Raw genomic sequence first — 23,283 nt, 5'->3', positions numbered from 1 at the left:
TAAATAAAAAATAAAATATTACTCTTCCCTCTATATCTCATATTCTAGACGCAAATAAATATTCTTCAAAATACATAGTTAAACAATTGCATATTAAACCAACAAGGAAAAGAATGGTGATTGTCTTTATCTTTGCCATTACATAAGAGATCTACATATTTGCTTCCACCATGGGGTGCACTCTCATGGATAACTACCATGAGGCATTACAATACCTCGCATTCCATTAATCACTATCATTGAGTTAACAGCCCCCTTAAGACTAAAGCAACTTTAACAGCATGGTGAGAAATAGAACAAGCAAAACACAAGACAAGAACTTGCCAGAAAAAAATTTAAGCCATATTCATCCCATGGTAGCAATTTATAGTAGAAGGATGTGACCACCTTGTAAACCAGAGAGTGCCAACATATCAACACCCCATCAAGGATAATGATGACCACTTATAAATAATTGATCTTACACTTCATGATTGTCTAAAGACTCCCTCTAAAAAGATTATCAAAGTAAACATCAAGGATAATGATGACCACTTATAAATAACTGATCTTAGACTTCATGACTGTCTAAAGACTCCCTCTAAAAGGATCATCAAAGTAAACATGGGAATGTAACTCTAAAATGCTATTAAATCCTACAAATATCACTCAGAGATATTTAAATATTAAAATAAAATAAATAAATAAATTGACATGAACTTCATGCTCTAAAACCAAATGATATAGGTAAGGTGTGCAACAATGCATAAAATGATTAAAAGAATGCAAAATGCTACAATACAGAAGATTGTGTAATTGTACATTAACGATGTACACCTTATTTTCTATTATACATATTTACAGTTTAGTAGAACACCTTATTTTCTATTATACATATTTACAGTTTAGTAGACAAATAAAGCCTCTTTTATTGGGATTTTTATTTAAATTTGATAGGAATTTTCCAAAAAGAATAACTTCACTTTATTGATAAAAACATTGACCATATATTTTTATTAAAAAAAAATTTCAAATCTAATAGAATTGAATTGAATGGCTTCATGGCTTCATCTTATTAATAGCAACTTTGATTATGGAATTTTGCCCGTAAGGGTTTTTGACCTATTTTAAGATGACCCAATGAATCAGAATTTTGAAAACATTAGTAAATCAAAATAAATTTGTTTCATCGAATTAAAAAATAAATAAACAAATATCCTCTTTTAAGGTTGTGTTTATCTACTTATTAATTCACACATTATGATTTGGTTAAAAAAATGGATGGCGGTGATGATAGTGGTCTAGTCTTACCAATGCGCTGATAAAGAATTATATTTTACAAAAGATGTGTGTAAGTCTTTATTATTTATTTACAACTGAAGCAGGTTAATCTCTGGTGGTTAAATCTGCTAGTGTGTGTCAAGCACTCCCCAAGACTAGATGAATTTTTGAAGATGGAATCAGCAAAGTTCCGGCTGTCTTCCAAGCTGGGCATGATTCTAAGCAGTCTATCACTGCAACCCCTCGTAGGATGAGATGTCTTTGTCAATAACAGTGCATTCCTTTCCTGCCATTCCAATTTCGATAAGATAGATCACGTCTAAGCAGTCTATGACTTGCAACCCCTCGTAGGATGAGATGTCTTTGTCAATAACATACTGCATTATTTTCCTGTCATTCCAATTTTGATAAACTGACTATACAAAACTTGAGAATGCGTGTGCACACAAAGGATTTGTCCCACTGTGCATGCACAATGAAAATTGGACCCTGAACCTCCATTTCTGATATCCATTTGAGAATATGCAGGTGATGATTGTAACCAGTGTATTGGCATGAGTCATCACTTAAAGCATAATAAACACTTATTATAGTATCAAAACATGCTACAACTTGAAGAGGACCAAAAACAGAAATCAGAATTTTGATTAAGTGTCTATTCAACGAAAAATAATTGATGCTCATAGACTGTTGAAACTCAGCTTATTTCAAAAAGAACGCAGTTTGAACATTAGTTTAACATGTATCCAGTCACCACAATTGAAGGTAACATTAGAATGTTTCTTATGAACACACCAAGGCTTACAGACCTGCTCTAAAGAAGTTCAAAGCAAGTTATTCTCAACCAAGCAAGCATTGAAGGTGCAGTATTTTTTCAATTTTATATAAATACAAACATCAATTCCACAAGTAGACAAAGGTAAAAAAAGAAAAAGCATGGCTTTAACCTCCAACTGGACATAGAAGCATTTGACTCGCAACTGTGGATGCAGGAATAGCAGAAATTCAAAATTAATCAATGTTCCACCAAGACTCTGGGACGGGGAGACGCGGGTGCGGGGAGACACACAGGGGATCCTGTGAAAGTACCCTCAAATTTTAGAGAAATTTAGGGGGGTGGGGAGACGTGGAGGTATATAATTTTTTTAATATTCTATATATATATATATATATATATATATATATATATAATTCAAATTCATATTCAATAATGAAATCATAAATATATTGATCGATACATAATTGAATTAAATAATGAAATACACTAGTCCATTTTCATCGTTCATACTAGTACATAAATCATTCATACTCATCATTCATCCATACACCACGAGATTCAATAATGAAATACATTGATCCATATTCATCATTCATCATTCTAGAATTTACATTGATTTAAAAATTAATCTTGTCATTCATAATTCTAGAATGCAAAATTGATTTAAAATTTAAATTCATCACTCATCATTCTATAATCTAATTAATACTAAACAAAATAGATTATAGTAGATAACAATGTTATCAAAATCGAACCGGTAATCAAATCAGAAAACCCTCTGAAATGAGAACCGGTCGAAACTGGCCTAGTACTGGTTTTTTCCAAAAAACCAATCGACCAAAACCACCTAAAATATTCAAATTTTAGAGAAAAACATATATATTCATGTGCATCCATATGAATCCAAACCATTTATACACAAATAAGAAAAATTTCTCATTTATATAGCATGTAAGGGTGCACATAACCAAAATAACACTGAGTGCAATCCATCTTTGAACCGAAAATGCATCAACAAAGAATCTCTAGATGGCCTTTAGCATCTAAAAAGTCATGCTTCATCAAATACCTACATATCATCAAAGTCATTACCTATATTGTGATCTTTGTCATCAGTATCACCCTCAAAGCATTAAAATGAGATAGAGAGAATGTAGCATGCTGCATGTCAAGTCAAGATTTTGTTTGAGTGATGGGTACATTTTTAGTAGGAGTCATGATAGAGAAGTTTGACAACCAATGCCACTAACATCAAGGTACATAGAGAGCTTGGTGCTCTTGATTAAATACTACTTCCATACCCTTGTAGATGACAAAATCCAATGGAAACATTGCAATCCCCCTGATCCTTAAATCCTAAAAAAATGTGAAGTCTGTTGGATTCTGACTAAGATCTAAAATTCTACTTTCTCCATATGAAATCCAACAAGGTCAGAACCACTCTCAAACATCCTCAGTCATTTCATGGTAATGTTAAAAATTTAAGTAAACCTTTATCTTTCATTTTCATCCTTTTACTTTAAGAATTTAACATTACCATGAATTACATAGAAATAATAGGGCCATGGGCTTCAATACTAGATTTCCCCACACAAAAGTTCTTGAAACTCAAAAGGGGTGCTTCTAGGCATCCCCCCTCAAAAGGGGTGCTTCTAGACATCCCCCTTTTGAGGATGTGCACCCAGAAGCACCCCTTTTGAGGAGGCGCGTCACCCACACGAGGGAAACATTTCCCCCTACGTCTCCCCATGTCTCCCCAAAAGGGGGGCATGGGGAAACCTTTCCCCAGGCGTCCCCCCATCCCGGGTGCGATGGAAGCGTGGGGTGCGTGCACCCCACCCTAAGGGATGCGTCCCTATGGAACACTGGAGTTAATTAGCAATGTGACCAATATCCCAAACAATGATTGTATGTATGAGAAGAAAATTTGAAGGAATAATTGATTGCCCTACCTAACAAATGGTTATAGAGAACTGAAATGCCTATCTGGAATTGTACGTCTACTTACCATGAATTTCAACATATACTGGAATTATGAAGATTAATTTCTTTATGCGGAAACAAATACAACTTTCATACAATAAAGCCTTGTAATAAAATATTGATAGATGATATATACAGTAATATGAACTCTTTAACACCAAGAAATGAACACAGGAAAAGACTTAGTGTTTATCAAACAAATAGCAGAAAATAACTGAGAACATAAAAGTCATTATTCAACAAACTAATGTTGTATGTTAAAACTTTGAATTAGCAACAGAATGCATCCCACAACAGACGTACTGAAGATACATTCTATTATAATGGATAGTACTCCAATTTCAAGACAGAAAGACTTTTAACTTGTTTAATAACTATTTTTATTTCGTCTTGTTGAGACTCTGCATTAAAAGCAAGCAAGCCCACATTTGTTAGGAGTTCAAATTCCATCATGTTTCTGGGGATATACACTGAATTTCGACATCCTACAAGTTGGGTCTCGCTGGCACAAATGGCACACTGAATCCAGTTCCAATGAAACACCTCCAAACATTCATGCATGGTACATGCAAGTAAAACACCACTAGCCAAATCAATATGGTCCGAAATAGGTTGTTTGAGATGGACTAACCTCCAATGAAAAGCTAAAAATAAATGGAACATATGATGCAACGGACGAGCTTGACTGTTGTTTACCTATTAATATCATCTGCCCTATCATCGGCCTTGTAACTAACACTAATACCAGTTGATTGAAATTTTGAAAGGAGGAAAAATGGGAACGACATATGCTATGGTTTTGATATTTTTCTGTGATGCAGATGGCGCCGCCTCGAAGCCATGCCTCGTGTTTTGATATTTTCTGTGATGCAGATGGCACCGCCTCGAAGCTATGGCTTGCCTCTGGTGCTCTTGGCATCCTTCACTCTAGGATTCATATGCTTCGATAGGTGTTAATAGAGGGACAAGAGCGCTTTGGTATAGGTTTGGCGAGCTCTCAGCTTAATCAAGACCATCTTAATTTAAAGATGCACCACCAAATCAGTCTCTGTAGTTTTTTCAATATTCAAAGATTCAAATCTGTTTTTTGCCATCCTACAGATATCGCTGTGAGTTTAGCCGTGGGGTATATAGGGAGTGTGGAATTTTCCTAATCAGAGGCATCTTCTGCAAAAATCAAATCCGGATATGGAGGAATCTTATCAAATCTTTGTGAAACCCTAAATGGGAAATCGCTCCTCTTTGGGATTCGGCTCTCTAATCTAGTGATAAATCTGAAAAAGAAGGTCCAGTATAATTTGGGGATACTGGCAAATCTACAAATTCTTATCCATGAAGACAGATCGTTACAAGATGTCATCCAACTGAAAGATTACGGTATAGATCGCAATGCCACAATTATCATAAACCTGAGGTTGCAAGGTGGAGCTCCAAGAATGAGTAACCCATATGGATCAACTTCATCTTCCAGAAACCCTAAGGGTCCAGCCTCGTTCAAGGATGTCGTGAAAGGTAAAACTGCTACAACATACAGACAATCCCCAAACCTATCAATTCTAGCTCCTTATCTAGTTGAACAAATGGAAAAAGCACCAGATATGTCAGTAAATTTGTCAGAAGTAAGAAGTCTTTTCATAGCTCTTCAAACCACAACTCTTATTTGTAGATTTAATGGTTTCTGGCCCAAGTCCAAAGATCTACATTAGTGGATCTTCACCAATTGGACCAATAAATGTGATATCTACCTGTGCTCAAAGCGGTTTTTTGTGGTTCAATTCAATAAACAAGAGGATTTGGACTTTGTTTTAAAGAAGGGACCATGGTTTTGGGGAAGGGTGAGTCTCTTCATAACTCCATGGTTCCAGAATTTAATGCTACAACAATGGTGGTTATGAAGATGTCGGAATGGATGAGACTACACAACCTCCCTCTCCCTTTCTGGCACCACCAAGTTTTAGAAGGTATTGGAAACACGTTGGGGAATTTCTCAAAATGGATCAAGACAAAATGCAAAAAGGTATCTTTACTTTTGCTAGGATCTGTGTTGAGAAAGACCTTAGTAAAGGCCTACTAGATCGCATCCATGATCCATCTGGTCCATAAAGATTTTAAGTGGACCCAATTTTTAGGTTTTGAAAATACGGCTTTCAAATGCCGAATTTGTCATCAGATAGGGCACTTGTAGAATACATGCCCCCAAGCAAAAAAAGGGGCAAAGAAAAGATCGCAAAATCCAAAGGGATGGCAATATCTAGATCTGTTTTCTTTAGAAGATGAAGGCAAAGAAATGGATGAGAATCATCAACAATCAAAATAACAGAACCAACAAGGTCCTCAAGTGAAGGAGGACAAAAAGAAGCAGAATAATCTTGAAAGTCATGCCAAGAAAGCCAATGATTTAGCAGTGATCCAGGTTCCAGGAAAACAGCATGAGGATATATGCAACAACCAAGGAGGAGCCAGAACAAAGCAAACTCATCCGTCTGAGAGTTGAGACTCAGACAAAGAAGAGCCAATAAAATCAGCAAGAGAAGAAATGGCAATTGTAATTGCCGATCCAAATTTTGGGGGTTGGAAAAAAGTTAAAAGGGGAAAAGTAAAAAAGAGAAACTCAGTTTATCTGGGTAAATGTAATTCTTCTTTTTGTGCATTTTTTGCATGTTATGAGTACAGGTAGCTAGGCTACCATGAGTGCATTAAGCACATGCAAAATGTGATTTTATTTTTTTAAATAATTACAAGTTTTTTCTTCGGAAACAAAAAAAAAACACTACTACTAGTATAGTGCCAAGTGGCATAACAGTAACCACATAATCAAATAGCTGAGAGGCTAAATCATAGAAAAAAAATAGATTTGGTCAAAAGATGGATAGCCAATAGCATATCTAGCTTCTTGCCAGAACAAGGATTCAAAAAGAGCTAATATAAAGAAAAAATTAAATTGTATAAATATTAAAAACAATGTGAGACAGAAACGTCCATGCAGAAAACAATACCAAAAAGATATTTCCTTCCTTAGACAAGCGATCCTACAGAGGTCAGAATCAGACCCAAAGAACAAATCAGTCCATATCTAAAAACTATATGCATACCTTGACAAAGAAATAGACTGAATAACTGAACACTAGTAAAAGCAGAACTAGGTCACACAACTTGTAAATTTGTAATTTGAGACACGAGGACCAATTGCTCTGAAATGTCCCTACCAAATCAGATTGTGACTTCTTACATGAGTGCAAGATAAATACCAACCTACTCTACTTGTCCTACAACCTTTCACAATGTTCGATGAAAGGTTTTTTTTGTGGTTCAGTTCGATAAACAAGAGGATTTGGAATTTGTTTTAAAGAAGTAACCATGGTTTTGGGGAAGGGCAAGTCTCTTTGTAACTCCATGGTTCCTACGTTTGATGCTACAAAAATGGTGGTTATGAAGATACCGGAATAGGTGAGACTACATAACCTCCATCTCCCTTTCTGGCACCACCAAGTTTTAAAAGGTATTGGAAACACGTTGGGGAATTTCTCAAAATGGATCAAGACAAAATGCAAAAAGGTATCTTTACTTTTGCTAGGATCTGTGTTGAGAAAGACCTTAGTAAAGGCCTACTATATCACATCCATCTGGTCCATAAAGATTTTAAGTGGACCCAATTGTTAGAATTTGAAAATATGGCTTTCAAATGCCGAATTTGTCATCAAATAGGGCACTTGCAGAATACATGCACCCAAGCAAAAAAAGGGGCAAAGAAAAGATTGCAAAAGCCAAAGGGATGGCAATATCTAGATCTGCTTTCTTTGGAAGATGAAGGCGAAGAAATGGACGAGAATCTGAGTCACTTGACACAGGGATTCGGGACACGTAGGATTTGAGATTCGTGGTGTCGGATTCGGACACGCTGACCCCCCGGAACAGGACATGTTAGGACACGTTATATATTATATTTATTATATATATATATATATATATATATATATATATATATTAAAAATTAGATATTATCATATTTCTTACACAAATTTTAATTAATGATATAAATTTATTGATTTCAAACATAGATCTTCATCTATAGCTATTAGCATGCATAGTCCATACAAAATTCAAATAAATGTCAGTGGTACTGGTCACATAAATGATAAATCTATTAAAAATTTAAATCATGATTCATAATTCATAACTGAAAGACAACTTACAACTACAAGATAGTAAGGCAAACACACTGACAACTGTATTTTTCTCATTAAGTCATCAAATCAAAATGTGTTACATAGGTAGTGTTGGTGCAATGTGTTGTGGGGAAAAATGCCTATGTAGGACGATCCTATCCACCTAAGGTGTGACAGTGCCTTAGCAACAAACAGAGACAGCTATTCTGGTTTCTTCCTTTATGAAATGTGAAAGAAGAGAGATCAATAGACTTACCGGTGTCTTCCGTTTGTCCCTCGATCCGGTCTCTCTTCTCTTTGGGAGTTCACAGCTACTTGCCTTCTCACTCGCCCAGCTTCAACGGGTTCCTGTAAGATCACAAGAGAACAGCTACTTGTGACAAGAGAACAGCTACTTGCGACAAGAGAAGAACACTACACAAAGACAGATATTCACACTCATAACTAGTTTAGGATTAGAAATAAACTAAACATACTAATGCATTCATACATCAAAAATACATTAGCATATAGGAGAAACCAAGATAGATTTATTGATGAATAACAAGGTTCAGGAAGAGATACAACCCAGAGAGCTCCAATCCAGCATCTCCTTCCCAGCAAATGGAATTCCTATCTTCACCCCCTTCAAAGCATTAAGCACCCAATGATTCCAATCTCAAACCAACAGCAATTCTTTGCAATAACAAAATTCCAGCCTCTAGATCTCATGGAGGAGAGATCCATATATAGATGTTTGGAGAGAGGATGAGTCAGCTTGAGATCTGACTAGTGTCTTCTCCCTCTGTCAGTTCTTGAGTCCACTTGGAGGTTCTTGCTTCCACTTGGAGATTTGGAACCTCTTACTCATCACCAGTCGAATTCCCTGAGGCAAGTGTCATTTTGGAAGCTTCCTAGGTTTTGACACCTTGAGAAATGAGCCTGCCACTTGTCCATTCTCGTTCAGCGCAGGTAGCCAGTGTTCCATTTGACATTCAACGCAGGTAGCCAGTGTTGGCTTTGACATTCAGCGCAAACAGCTAGTGTAGCCACTGAAATGATCCTGAATTGACTTTTTTTTTAGCAGTTTCTGGTGGAGAACTTCTGTGAATTGTTGTGGTTTGTTAGCCTTGTTCCTCTAGGGGTAGGAACAACATGTTTAGGGACTTTGGATCCCTTAGATTATGGACATTTCATGCTCAATGTTGTAAGGCACAAAAATGTCTATAACAGTTGCCCCCTAAAGTATGAGGCTGTTTATCGGGTGAAATGCTTTATCAGGGGGATCCGAAGTTCATCCAATGCTGAGAGGAGACCTGTAATAAGATACAATACAATACATTATTTTTCATACTACTTTCATGATCTAGCTGAGGCGGGCATTCCCATGCTCAGCTTTATAAATTCATTTTTCTGTACATAGAACAGATAATCGTCTGGTGGTAGACTGATAATTTTGATGAAATTATCATCCTTTGAGTAGGATGATTATCTGCTGCAATGATGTACATGTCAATGTCTTTATCTTTCCTGAATATATATCGCAGCCCAAATGGATGAAACTAGATCCGGGGTCTTCAAAACTCGTTCAATCTTCACTCTAAGTACAAGTCGATCCATGTGAGAAATGTTCTGAAGTCGAACATGGAAAGACATCGCTTGATTACCGGTCAATGATGTAAACCGTTAACAAGCGCGAGAGGAATCACCGATAATGATAATGACCCTCAAGGTACTGCATTACAATTCACGTGGTGTGAATAAAGGACTCGGCGTCGAACACCACAAAAAATCCTTCGGTCGAAGGTCATTGATGTATACATGTCGCCGAAAGTGAGAAACTTGCCATTGAGGCATGCAAGCTTCAAAGTACTGAAGGGGTTGTTCCTAGATCAACTTCTTGGATAATGAGCTGATGTCGACAAGAAGCGATCCGTCAAAGGAGGGCCTTAATGAATCCCACATCAGTGACACGGAACGGAGCTAATGATTTTAATGGAGGTGAAAATGATCTGTGACATATGATTCAGGGTGGCGGTCATGAAAGGATGAAGGATAATGTATGGCAGTGGATGGGACACGGTTGACTTTTCTGAACGACTGCTCTTGAACATATGGTGACACTGATGCGATGGATTGGTAGCATTACCCCAAATATGGATGGTATGGCGAGACCATGGATGTGACCGGTGAATGAAACAACCCAACCCGATTGTGGTACGGAGGAAAAGTGTCATGTTCAAGAGCGACTTGCTACCATCAAAGTTTTCTTTAGTTTCTCCCAATTTTTCCCCAGTCATTGCTGACCAGTACCTCTTTATTTTTGTCAAGCTTGAGGAGGATAACATATGCTTGTTCTATAACCTGCCCTTCGGGCAAGCCCATCACTATGTTTTAACGAGCCTAGCGATAGTGAAACTCGTTCTCGTCTAAAGACAAGTTTGTCGCTATTTAATGATTTTAACGAGTCTAACGACAAGGATAACTCGGTCCTTTTCATTTTTAGAGAGTATGAAAAGGTACATAAAGTTAACTCCAAAAGTCCTTTTTCGTCATCTAATCCCTTAAGTCCGAAAAAAGTATAAAACAATACAGAAGGGATGAGTTTTCGATAGTTTTAACGAGCCGAACAAAACAAGCGCTCGATCTTTTTGTGCAATAATCCCTCAGGTCCAAAAAGATTAAAATCTAGAGGAGGGATAGCTCTTCCTGTCCTTTTAACGAGCTGGAAGGCCAAAGACTCGGCAATCTTTTCATATTTTACGAGTCAGTTGAAAAGAGCTTAAAGGAGACTCGTCTTTTGAGGAACGAGTGATAAACAGGGTTAGCAGCTGATTCCAGGTACAGGTTGGAATTTTCCAATCACGGCAGTGTCACAAGGATGGCTAGGTGAAATCACTCTTCGCAGCTGTTCCTCAAAATGGGTAAACAATTATATGGAGGTGAACGATCGGCCAAAGGGAAAGTGGAGGTGACGGTGCAAACACGACCAAGGTTTTAATGGCTGATGATATTACATTCACAGTGGTTATTTACCGGGATAGTTCATTTTTTAACGAGCTTAAACGCGGGTGGAAACATTTGCTCGATCTTGTGTTTATTTTTTAACGAGCATGAACTATGTGTTAAAACTGCTCGGATCTTGCATTTATTTTTTAACGAGCATGAACTTTGTGCTAAAACTACTCGAATACCCAGTCATATGATAAGAGTGTCTCATTGAGATTCTATTTTTTATGGAGCTTCATCTCACAAAGCTATGCCCCGCATCCTTTCTTTATGCAAGTTAGGAAACGGCTAACCCAAAAAACAGATAAATAACCGCTCTTTGCTTGCACTCCAAAAGGTTTGCATGCCCCCACAAGGTTACCTCTACTTCTTTTCCTTCAAAACAAATTGTTTTAAAGAGAGAGGCTTACCTCTTTCAGGTTACCCAAAGATTGTCTCGTTAATCTTTCAAACAAAACACTTCCTCGACAATGTCTACCGAAATAGACAAAGGTGAGTGACGATGCCCGCCAACTTACATAACTTTGACAAAAGAATCTTATTCTAGAATAACCCCTCTTCCTCTACGGACGGGGTACAGACTAGTCATATTCTCCCGCGGAAACCTACTCTATGCCCAAAGTTTCCCTGCCGAAGCAGACCAGGACGCATGCCCTTGGGTTCCAGTCATATCCTCCTGGATTACTCGCGCTCATCAGGAGGACGGACCATGGGTTGAGACACTTCTTGCGTGAATAGACCATTTAGGGATGGTACATGACTATTTTCGATGCGTGATCCGGGAAACGAAAGTTGGTCTACGAGCTTGACCATTCTTCCTTCATGCGGAAAACACATTACTCTAAAGAGTGAGGAGACTATAGCTCCCATGCAATATATATAGTCTCGTCCAAGGAGTAGGTTATAATCCAAGGGTCCTTGAACGACCATCACATTCATTTGAACGGACTTCCCTTTCAATGTTATGGGCACATTGGGGAGGATCCCTAAAGGTCGACTGGTTCCTTTATCAAGGCCTAATAGATTTCTCATTTCAGGCAAAAGCGCTGGCGAACCAAGCGCTTTCCAAGCAATAGAGGAAAGGATACTCACAGATGCCCCCTCATCAATGATAGTGCCAGCCATTACCATTCTGTATATTTGAACGATAATTCTGAACGGTATGCTTGCTGGCAACTGGAGCTTGCCTAGTTGGTTCCAGTCAAAGGATACAACCAGGTTGCTTGGTGGTGGGACCGAATAGACGGCCGGATATGACTCTGACGAAGTTCCTTCCTGCGATAAAGGAATGGGCAAATTTCCCCCTTGTTCATCGGAGTCTGTGTTGATGAAGAGAATTTGGATGGTGTCGTTTTTATTCTCCTCTGTGATGGTATCATTCGAAGATAGAGCCTCTGAAGGAAAAATCGGGTCAACTTCCGTCTCAACCTTTTGACTTTCGTCAGGCATGGATCTAGACGGTTCATCTTCAATGATAGGTGCTTCGGCTGACCACCTGGGCGGGCCAGCCGGGTTCTCAACTAGTGAAGGACTTGGCAGGAGTTTTTGATATCTAGGAGGAAGTTGCGCTCGTAAAATCAGGTGATCTTCCAGAACTCTTTTAGCCTCGTCTAAGAAGGGACAACGGTGGATGGCATGATCGCCTTCACATAGTTTGCAGGGAAATCTAGCTTTCCCTCTCTGTCCTGGGACTTCACTTTCACTAGTCGACGGTCAGCAGTCAACATGGCTATCAGAGGTTGATGCTACCGAATTGTGCAAACGGGGAGACCAGTCCCTTAGTATCCGAGGGATGCAGGGACAATCTCTGTGGAAGTGGTCTCCCTTGCATATGACACATGGCGATTTAGGCCTGGTCAGTGTTGTGTGTGGATTTTTGTCAGACGACACTCGTTTGCCCCCAGTCGCTTTTGGCTCCTTCTTCTTCTTCTCTTTCTTCTTCTTTTCCTTCTTCTCCTTAGGAACTTGGTTTTTTGTTTTACCAGTTCCGTCAAGCGAAGAGGAAGGAGGAGAGGAAGAGTTAGATGAGGTAGAAGGCTGGTTGGCAACTCTGGTCTGGTCTAACCGTTGACTCGACTGTTCAGGAATGGTGGTGTTCTGAACGACATTGGTTGAAAAGAGCCAGACTGGCAGGCCAATTGTCAGTCCTGGAAGCGACAATGTGGTCATGTGGGGCGCACCAACATCTCCCCAAGAGGAGAAGGGACTAGGATTTCCACCAAGGGGAATTCCTTGGTTGGTGTGCTCAATTTTTTCAACTTAAAGATCAACGCAGGAATAGGGGTGATTGTTCCGTTTAAAATAAATTTTAACGATGCTTTAGACACAACTTGCTTTTTCAATTTTAAAGAGTCGAGAAAAAGCTAAAGATGACTCTAGTCTCCTACGATGTTTTAACGAGCCCGAAGTGAAAAATGCTCGGATGGACTTTTTCCGTTATAGAGTCTGAAAAAGGCCAAAAGGAACTGCTCTGGAGTTCTAGGCAGAGGGTGTGCCAAACTTTTCGCAAAACTGCAGAATACTTTTTAGGGTATGGGCGGTCGATCTTCCTGAATGCTGTGTTCAGTGCATTGCGATCAGTAGGGCAGCCGACACAGCTTCCTAAGGATAAAGGTTTTATGCCTATAGGGGTCTCCCAATATATACGCGACGGTACGTGGGAGCACAATCCGTACTGGCGTTATCGTCCCTCAGGAGGAATCACCCACCATCCACGAGATCAACAGTCACCAGGATTAACGACGCTGGAACACGTCTCTAGCCTAGACCTCTATGTTGTGCGTTATGTTGCAAAGCATTGTTAAGTTCATTCAATTTATTTTAGGTTGATCTTTTTAGAAGTTTGCCTTTCAAGGTTCACCACGAGATGTATAATACAATTCCTAAATGCAGTCTAAAGATGATAAGCAAGCTTTATATCTTTTCAACTTTGAAAATCCTAGCTACTAAGGGAAAAGAAAGACACCATCTTTTCTCAAAGAGCAATCAGCACACTCTAATGCACTTTTCCTAAATCCAACATGCAAACTATCAAATGCAAATGCACAATGCAGGTGTTTGTTTTCCGCTTTCTTAGTATTGATGCCTACAAAGAAAGCTTTTTGTACAACTTTGAATTTGCTTTTAAATGACAAATACAAACAAGTTTACTTTTTCGAAATCAGAGAGGGTAGAAGAGATTACAACACTTAACGATTTTCGAAATGAATACTTGTTTCGACACTTAAAATAGACAAATTCAAACCAATAAGCAAGAGTAAATGTATAATCAATCTGCAAACAGCCAATGAACTCTCTTCTAAGATCACAATCAACAAATCTGAATCAAGGGCTACATGATGACTATTTCACTCATGCAAAGGAAAACTGTAAATGACGCCACAAACACATAAAAACACTCACAGTGTTTTTGTACAAAAGGAGGCGGAATCTAAGCAGAGAAAAGGAGTTATCAGACTGGTACCTATGCTAGTTACAGGCTGCAAAAATCAGAGATCAAAACAAGGCAAAACAGAGCAGAGAACCCCAGCTGCACAAGGGCAAACTGGTTCAGCGCAACCTCAACACAGGGGTTTTGACATTCAGCGCAGGTAGCCTTCACGGGGCCTGCGTTGAAATGTAGAATCCCTTCACTGGGTCTACGCTGAAGGAGAAACTCTCATTTCCCTCAGGTTCTGGGTCACGGATTGCTACTCAATCAACTGTTTCAGGCCAAATAAAAGCAACAAGCAAGGTGTAATCAAAGGGATGCTTTGAGGGGGTACTAAGATCTATCACAAAGGATCATCAAATCATTTGTGAGTCCATTTTTCAGATCATAGACAAGTCCAGTGATTGGATCAAAGCAGCAACTGTCTACTTTGCATCCAGGAAAAGCAGATGCAGTTCGATTGTTGCTGTCAAGTCTATGAAATAAACAATGATAGAAACACAAATAAAATGACTAAACAAATTTCCCCAGCGGAGTCGCCAATTTGTTGTGGGGAAAAATGCCTATGCAGGACGATCCTATCCACCTAAGGTGTGACAATGCCTTAGCAACAAATAGAGACAGCTATTCTGGTTTCTTCCTTTATTAAATGTGAAAGAAGAGAGATCAATAGACTTACCGGTGTCTTCCGTTTGTCCCTCGATCCGGTCTCTCTTCTCTTTGGGAGTTCACAGCTACTTGCCTTCTCACTCGCCCAGCTTCAACGGGTTCCTGTAAGATCACAAGAGAACAGCTACTTGCGACAAGAGAAGAACACTACACAAAGACAGATATTCACACTCATAACTAGTTTAGGATTAGAAATAAACTAAACATACTAATGCATTCATACATCAAAAATACATCAGCATATAGGAGAAACCAAGATAGCTTTATTGATGAATAACAAGGTTCAGGAATAGATACAACCCAGAGAGCTCTAATCCAGCATCTCCTTCCCAGCAAATGGAATTCCTATCTTCACCCCCTTCAAAGCATTAAGCACCCAATGATTCCAATCTCAAACCAACAGCAATTCTTTGCAATAACAAAATTCCAACCTCTAGATCTCATGGAGGAGAGATCCATATATAGATGTTTGGAGAGAGGATGAGTCAGCTTGAGATCTGACTAGTGTCCTCTCCCTCTGTCAGTTCTTGAGTCCACTTGGAGGTTCTTGCTTCCACTTGGAGATTTGGAACCTCTTACTCATCACCAGTCGAATTCCCTGAGGCAAGTGTCATTTTGGAAGCTTCCTGGGTTTTGACACCTTGAGAAATGAGCCTGCCACTTGTCCATTCTCGTTCAGCGCAGGTAGCCAGTGTTCCATTTGACATTCAACGCAGGTAGCCATTGTTGGCTTTGACATTCAGCGCAAACAGCTAGTGTAGCCACTGAAATGATCCTGAATTGACTTGTTTTTGAGCAGTTTCTGGTGGAGAACTTCTGTGAATTGTTGTGGTTTGTTAGCCTTCTTCCTCTAGGGGTAGGAACAACATGTTTAGGGACTTTGGATCCCTTAGATTATGGACATTTCATGCTCAATGCTGTAAGGCACAAAAATGTCTATAACACAATGGCAATGGTAAATAGAAATAGAAAATATAAAACAACTACAGGTATACAAGCCTCAAGGAATCAATCAGCATCAGAATCAGCATCACTGTCCCCATCATCATGGTCCCCACTGCTCTCCTCTGCATCCTCCTCCTCCCCTGTGTTATCACCTAGAACTGCAGTCACATGTATATAAGTCGAGTCCAAAGTTTCATTGTTAAAGATGGATGTCAAATGGTTGTTATCCTATGTTTACCACTTAGGGGTCATGTTTTTCAATGATATTGATGAGAATCATTTTCAAAACCGTTAGTCATCCTCCATCATGATTGATTAAGACATGTCTTATCTCGTATATGTCATTTGTCCTTTTCGCATTTTCGCAGCGCAGTTTGATTGGTTGATTTTGAAGCGCAATGATGTTTTAGCCTTTTTGTAGCGCCAGCCATTTCGCAGCACATGTCGCTAAGTTATAACTGTCTGCGCTACGAAATCGCGGATTCGGGGATTTTGCAGCGCAGATACTTAAAATGTCATGTCCGGGGATGAGTCATTGTGTCCGGTCAGTTGTTGTCAGTTGGTGTACCTTCCAAGCACTTACGAGCCATCATTCCACCAATAGGTTCATAGTCATGCACATTAAGTTCATTCAAATGTTTTTGTCATGCATAGTTGTGTCATGATGTCCTGTTAATATTACATGAAGTGGTCAGCTTATATGTTAAGACATTTGAATTGGAATGAACCCGAGTTTCTTCTTCAAGAGAGCCGCATTGCAAGCGAGCCTGCGTTCCAAAATTTGAATTTTCTTTTCGAGTTAAGGCTGCCAGTGTGTCTCTGTGCAAAAGATTTCAAAGCGTAATGGAGAAGAAGGAGCATCGGTTTGGAAGGTGTCAAAGGGCAGAGCCTGAAGGATTGGACCTGGCATTGAGGGATGAAGGTGTTAAAAAGGCCTTCAAAGACGCTGGTTGCTGGAGTTTCTGTGAAAAGCTGAAGGGAGGCCACACTAAGGTAACAAAAGAGTTTGCCTTGAATTTTACAGGCTTAAATTCCAAGGTATCTATGTTAGAATTCCCAGTATCTCCAGAAGCTATTGCTAGTGTAACTGAGATTCCCAGAGGGGGGCAGGAGTGGTTTAAAAATTTCAAATTTGATATGAGCCCCTGTAAAGAATTCTTGAAGGAAGCCTATGTGAATGAAGATTTAACCAAGGCTGTCCCTAGAAGTTATGTTAAGGAGAGTTATGCTATGCTTCTTACTTGTATTCAAAAGTATTTAACTTGTGAGGGCAGATATAACAAAGTTTATTCCTATCATTTCAAGTTGTTGCTGCATTTTACGGGTAAAGCATCTATAGACCTCCCATTTTACTTGTTTCGTAGCCTCAGTAAGATGTGTGACAAAGTTCAATTGAAGAAGGATGATTGTGAGACATCATTGTTTCACCATGGTCTAGTCAAATTGTTAGTGCTGGATGCTCTTCAAAAAATTGGCAGGGATTGGAATTCTTTCATATATATGGCCAGTTTCCAGAGTAAGACAGGCCTCACCCCACAGCCGGTTAGAGAAAGAGAAGAATCAATGGCAGAACTTACCATAGCTGAGCTTAGGAAGGAGGCTAGGGAGGAAAAGAAGGTTAAATCTCAGTTGAAAAAACCAGTCAAGCCCTTGGTTATTAAAGAGCCACCTCAGCCACCTCAATCATCATCAAAGGAAAAGGTCACGCACAAGAGAGGTGTACCTGGATCAGCTGGGTCTGAAAGTGTATCAAGAGTTAAAACAAGAGGTCAATTAAGCAAAGAGAAGGGCAAATCAGTAGCTGTGGAGGAAAGTCCATCAAAGGCCAGCTTAAGTGATTTACTTGAGGTTATTGAATTTGAGCAGGAAGAACCGGTGCATCTTGAACCCATGCATATTGATCTAACTCAATCATCCCCTGAGAGCACTAAGAAATCAAAAGCTTCAAAGAGACTAAGGTTTGATAAACCTAGTGAGGAGTTTATTTTCAAGCCAAGAAGGCCAGTTACAAGGAAACAAATTAGAGAAGCTGAGAAAGTGCATAAAGGAGAAGAAGCTGTAAAGGAGAAAGTGCATAAAGGAGAGGAAGCTGTAAAGTCACCCAGAACAGAGGTAATTGAAGTATTAACCAAAACAGTGAAGGCAGTCAAACATAAAGACAAGAACAGAAAAGTTATCAGTACCCAAGGAGGAAACGTGATAGCCATAAAGAATCAAGTGGGAGCAGCCAAAGAGGAAATTGTCAAAGCAAAAAATGTGATTAAGGAGCGTGCAGTTAAGTATGCCGACTATAGAAGAGCTGTGTTAAAGGGTAGCAGAAGCCTAGTGAGTCATGTAGATTCAGTGGCTGATGTATATACATGGACGGTTCCAGCCCTCAAACAAGCTAAACATATCAAGAAAATGAACATGACCCTGAGAGCTAAAAACAAAGCTTTGAAGAAGGAGATTGCAAATTTGAAGACACAGCTAGGTCAACTAGCTCACTGATTTGAGGAAAAGGTGATATTCTTAGTTTTGGTCAATTTTGTTTAAGTTCCACTATTTTGAGGTCACATAAGTCTTTGACACCTGTAGAAGAAGTTTGAAGAGTCATAAGTTCAAACAAAAGACGCTTTAGTGCAAATGTACTCTGTTTTAGCAAAAACAGCAGTTTCGTAGCGTAGGTGCTGTTTTATAAGAAAAACAAAGAGTTTAATGATGAGGTCAGCAAATTTTTGAGGGAAATGCCTCGAGAACATAAGGGAGACCATAAAAGACTCTCTTAGCTATTCAGAGAATGACAGGTGTGCATTTTGGAAAAGGTGAAATATTTTGTTTTTTTGCTAAAGCTTCGTTAAAGGTACTTTATGACCGAATTGTTAGGGTTCTGGTTAAGGTTACCGGAGATTTTGGTTTGTACACCTGTTCAGTCCACAAGGTTTCCAGCTCATTGGGGAATATGGTGATATTCATTGTTTTTGAAGAATTAAAGAGTTGGGAACATGTTCTTTAAGTAGTGAAGAATGATGGGAGACAAGGACCGTGAAAACAGGGCACTTATCTTGATTGATTAATGAGCCATCTACGCAGCCAGTATCCAAAGCCAGCTTGTTCAGTGTATTCTCCTCCAAGATATCTCGACCAAAACAGAAAGAAGACATGTGTCAAGAGTCAGGAAGGAATCATGCTACGAGGAGGACAGATTTTGAGTTTTGAATAAATTAGGACCCTTTGTAATTACAGTTCAGCAATTATGTAATTAATGAATTAGTTACACAGTAGATAGGGATAGTTAATAGCAGCCTTCGATGCTCCCCTCATGCTGGAGGAGGAAGCTCGAGGTGGTTAAGCATGTATTCCTATATATGGATCAGACTTGGATGTAATGGGGGTTGGATGTTTTGATAGAGAACAAGTCTATTTTGGTTTATGTAAAGCAGATTTCAGTAATGCAAATGACTGTTGTTTTTTTCTCAGGATTCTCAATAGATCTTATTGTTCAAATGTATGGTGGTTTATTCTCTTAGTGTTCTTTTACAGTCTTGTCATTGCATAATCACTCAGAACTCATGTATCATGCTCTGACTTCCTGTATGTTTTGGCAAACTGTGTTTTATGTAAGTTGTGTTTGAACATTAGATGTAAAGAGCCCTGATTTCTATGAAAAGATGGTGTTTTTGTTTGCTGAGATGTGTGAGACTCCATAAGTCCAATGGGAATTAATTTGATATTTGTCCAGCTAGCATATTTTCTTCATGTGTCTTATAAGAGTTAGCCATCTTTCCTTGTCATTAGTCATAGTCTGTGAGAGAGCCCTCTCTGACTAAGGAGGCTAAGCCTTAGTCTAAAGCCTGGTTTGAAATAGTTACATAGAATCTTGCTGATTGACAGCCTTCAGTACCTGATTTTGTGATAACATTTTTGGTGCGTCTGCCGGGAGTCTGAAGATTACTCATTCCCGTAGTGATATGATTGAATTTCTGAAGGTAGCAGGAGTTCAAAAAAGGTTTTCGAGGCTGCATTCTACCTTGGTGACTCCATGAATTTTAAAGTTTGAAAGGTGGCTTCGAGAGGAAGGTATACAAGGAGTAATCCTGACCCAAACCCACCTAGTCCTGTGGAAAATCCTAATATCATCTCAAGGAGTAAACAAAGATTTTCTGACATACCAGGTACTTCAAATATTTCAAAGTCTTTGTTTCCTGAGTTTTCTAGAAGTCCTGAAAATAAAAGTGTTGATGATAAAGTCCAAGAAGTGTTGTTGAGGTCTGAAAACGAAGAGGAGCTTATTGGTATTATTTTGGATCTACAAAAGAAAGGTATTGATACTTCATCTCTAGTGTCACAAAGAGATAAAGAAGAGTTTTGGGAAATTGTCACCTCTGAATTGTTATTAGAGGAAGAGGATTTGAAACAGCTTAAAGAGCTTGACCCTTTTGAAGTTTTGCTTAAATCAAAAACTGGTTTACCTCTCCCAAATTGGAGTTCTTTTGTCAGTGGCTTACAAAGTCCCAATAGCCCTTTCTGTACTCATACTTTATCTTCTGCCTCTGCTAGTCCAAATACTCCTCAGTCAACATCTCATACTAGTTCTGGTCCTCCTAGTCACACAGTACCTGTTATCCCTGCTCCTCTTTTCATTATGGCTGTGCCTGCTAGGTATGCTCCTCTAGCCCTCCCTGCTGTTTTGCATGATCTTCCTAGTAAGTATGCTGCTAGGATTCCAACACGGGGAGGAGATGATGAAATTTCAGCTGAGGAACATGTGGATAGATTCAATGACTTTGTTGATAGGGAAGAAGTAGATGATGAAGATGTAAAGTTAAGACTGTTTGCTCAAACCTTTATTGGGGAAGTCCGAAAATGGTTTAAAGCCCTTGGAGCTGGTAGCATTCATAGTTGGCTTGAATTTGAAGATAGTTTTCTGAGAAAATGGGGAAATAGGACCAATCCTGTTCAAGCCCTCAACGAATATAATAGTCTAAGAAGAGCTCCAGATGAAACTGTCCAAAATTTTTCTAAGAGGTTTAATAAAGTATATAATTCCATTCCAGCACATTTGAAGCCTCCTGGAGCCTTGGCACAGTTAAGATATGCTGAGTCTTTTGATTCAGATTTCTCTCTTTTACTCAGAGAAAGAGAGTCTGCTACTCTTGCTGACATGCAGAATGATGTAGTTAAGGTAGAGGGGAATATACTAGCTGCTAAGAAGTCAAAGATGGCAAAGACTAAGATAAAAGAAGAGGAGAAACCTTCTTCCTCTGCTCAAGAAGACAAGTTTGAAACCATGATGAAAACCATGGAGAAATTGATGGATCAATTAGCACTTGGGAATGCTGCTGCTCCTCAAGCTCAACAAGAACCTCGGTTTAGGAACCCTCAATTTAGAAGGCCTCAAAATCAGCAAAGGCCAAGGGAAAATAGAAATCAGCAAGCAGATGCTCTAGTGAGACCTCCTTTCCAACAAAACATGGTAGATGAAGAGGAAGATCCTGAGGTACCTGAGGAATCTATTCATTGCTTTGGTGAAGAAGACTCAGAAATTTTCTTAACAAAAGAGGAACATGATGAGTCTAGTTTGGTAAAGGTAGAAGAGGAACCTTCTGATTTCTTAAAAGGTTATCAGCATGCTATATTTGAAATTCAGAAGCAGTATAATCTCAGAAACCGAGATGTCCCTATTACAGCAAATAAAGCACAGCCCAAGAAAAATGTTTCAAAACCAGTTGAAGACAAAAAGGAAAAGTCAAAGCAGACTGATGGTAAAGGTGATACTTCTATTGATAAGAAAGATATTCAAAACCCTGCAGTTCTTAAGGAGATTGAAAAGTCTACTTCTGTTTTTAATATAGAAAATGAGATTGCTAAGATTAAAATATCAGTCCCATTTAATGAAATTCTGAAAGTAGACAAATATAGAAGCAAGATTGTGGAAATGCTTAATTCTCCACCAGGAGGGGCTGACATTTTAAGTGTGCAAGAGGATAATCCTATTATCTGTTTAGGACCAAGACTTGAAGATAAGCAAAGTGATGAGTTTCCTCCTTTTTATATCAGCATCAATATCCATGATATGACTCTACATAATGCTATGCTAGATTCAGGGGCGTCACATAATCTCATGCCCAAGGTAATCATGGAAAGGATGGGATTAGAAGTAACTAGACCATACAAGGACTTATTTTCTTTTGATTCAAAAAGAGTTCATTGCATTGGGTTGATAAAAGATGTTGTTGTGGCTCTAACACAAATCCCAGCAAAAACAACTGTCATGGACATTGTTGTTGCAGACATTCCACCTAAGTTTGGGATGCTCCTTTCAAGATCATGGGCTGCAAAGATCAAGGGTACCATGCAAATGGATCTGACATATGCTACTATTCCAGTATTTGGCGAACAAAGGAGGTTGTATCGTGAAACAAGGATGGCATACATGGTAAGCAGCAAGGACAAGCCTCAAAATTTTCCTATTTACTCATGTGATACAGGCCTGGGGTCAGCTATCTTGTTTCATGAGTCAGTTGGTAAAGAATCACAAGATGAGCATGCAGAAAATCAGTGTCAGGAGGAGCAGCAAGGAAATGAAAGGAATATCAATGGTTGTTGGACCTTATATTTTGATGGAGCAGCAGGAAAAGATGGCGCAGGAGCTGGAATTTGGATTATTAGCCCAACAGAAGAAAGTAAGTTTCTATCATACAAACTTAACTTTGATTGTACCAATAACATGGCTGAGTACGAGTCTCTGGTGTTAGGCTTAGAAACCTTGATAGAGTTGAAGGCAAAGAACATTCTTGTTTGTGGAGATTCTGAATTAATTATTAAGCAAGTACAAGGTATATATCAAACAAAGGATGCTAGGATGAGAGCCTACAGAAATTTAGTGTTGGAGCTGTTGGAAAAGTTCCAATCCTATTCTTTCAGTATTAAAACCAGAGATCAAAATTCCATGGCAGATTCTCTTGCTGTTGCAGCCAGTCTTTTTATTATTCCTAAGCATTCTCCTGATAGCTATGAAGTGAAGGTTCGCCATAGACTAGTCATCCCAGATAATATCATAAATTGGCAAGTATTTGAAGATG

At 38.9% G+C, this 23,283-nt stretch overlaps 1 protein-coding gene across 1 annotated transcript in view; it reads right to left on the bottom strand.

Moving 5' to 3' along the window:
* Positions 1–1,516: 1,516 nt before the first annotated feature.
* Positions 1,517–23,283, bottom strand: part of LOC149190468 (uncharacterized) — a 111,376-nt gene continuing 89,609 nt past the window's right edge. The window contains exon 2 of the mRNA XM_089412184.1: positions 1,517–1,650. The gene's annotated coding sequence lies outside the window, so the exon portion shown is untranslated. The remainder of the gene's footprint in view (positions 1,651–23,283) is intronic.

The sequence above is a fragment of the Pinus tabuliformis genome, chromosome 3_1 (assembly GCF_031772625.1).
Source record: "Pinus tabuliformis cultivar Carrire ecotype Pingquan chromosome 3_1, CPIR1, whole genome shotgun sequence".
NCBI classification, from domain to species: Eukaryota; Viridiplantae; Streptophyta; class Pinopsida; order Pinales; family Pinaceae; genus Pinus; species Pinus tabuliformis.
This window is presented reverse-complemented; position numbering and strand designations above follow the sequence as displayed.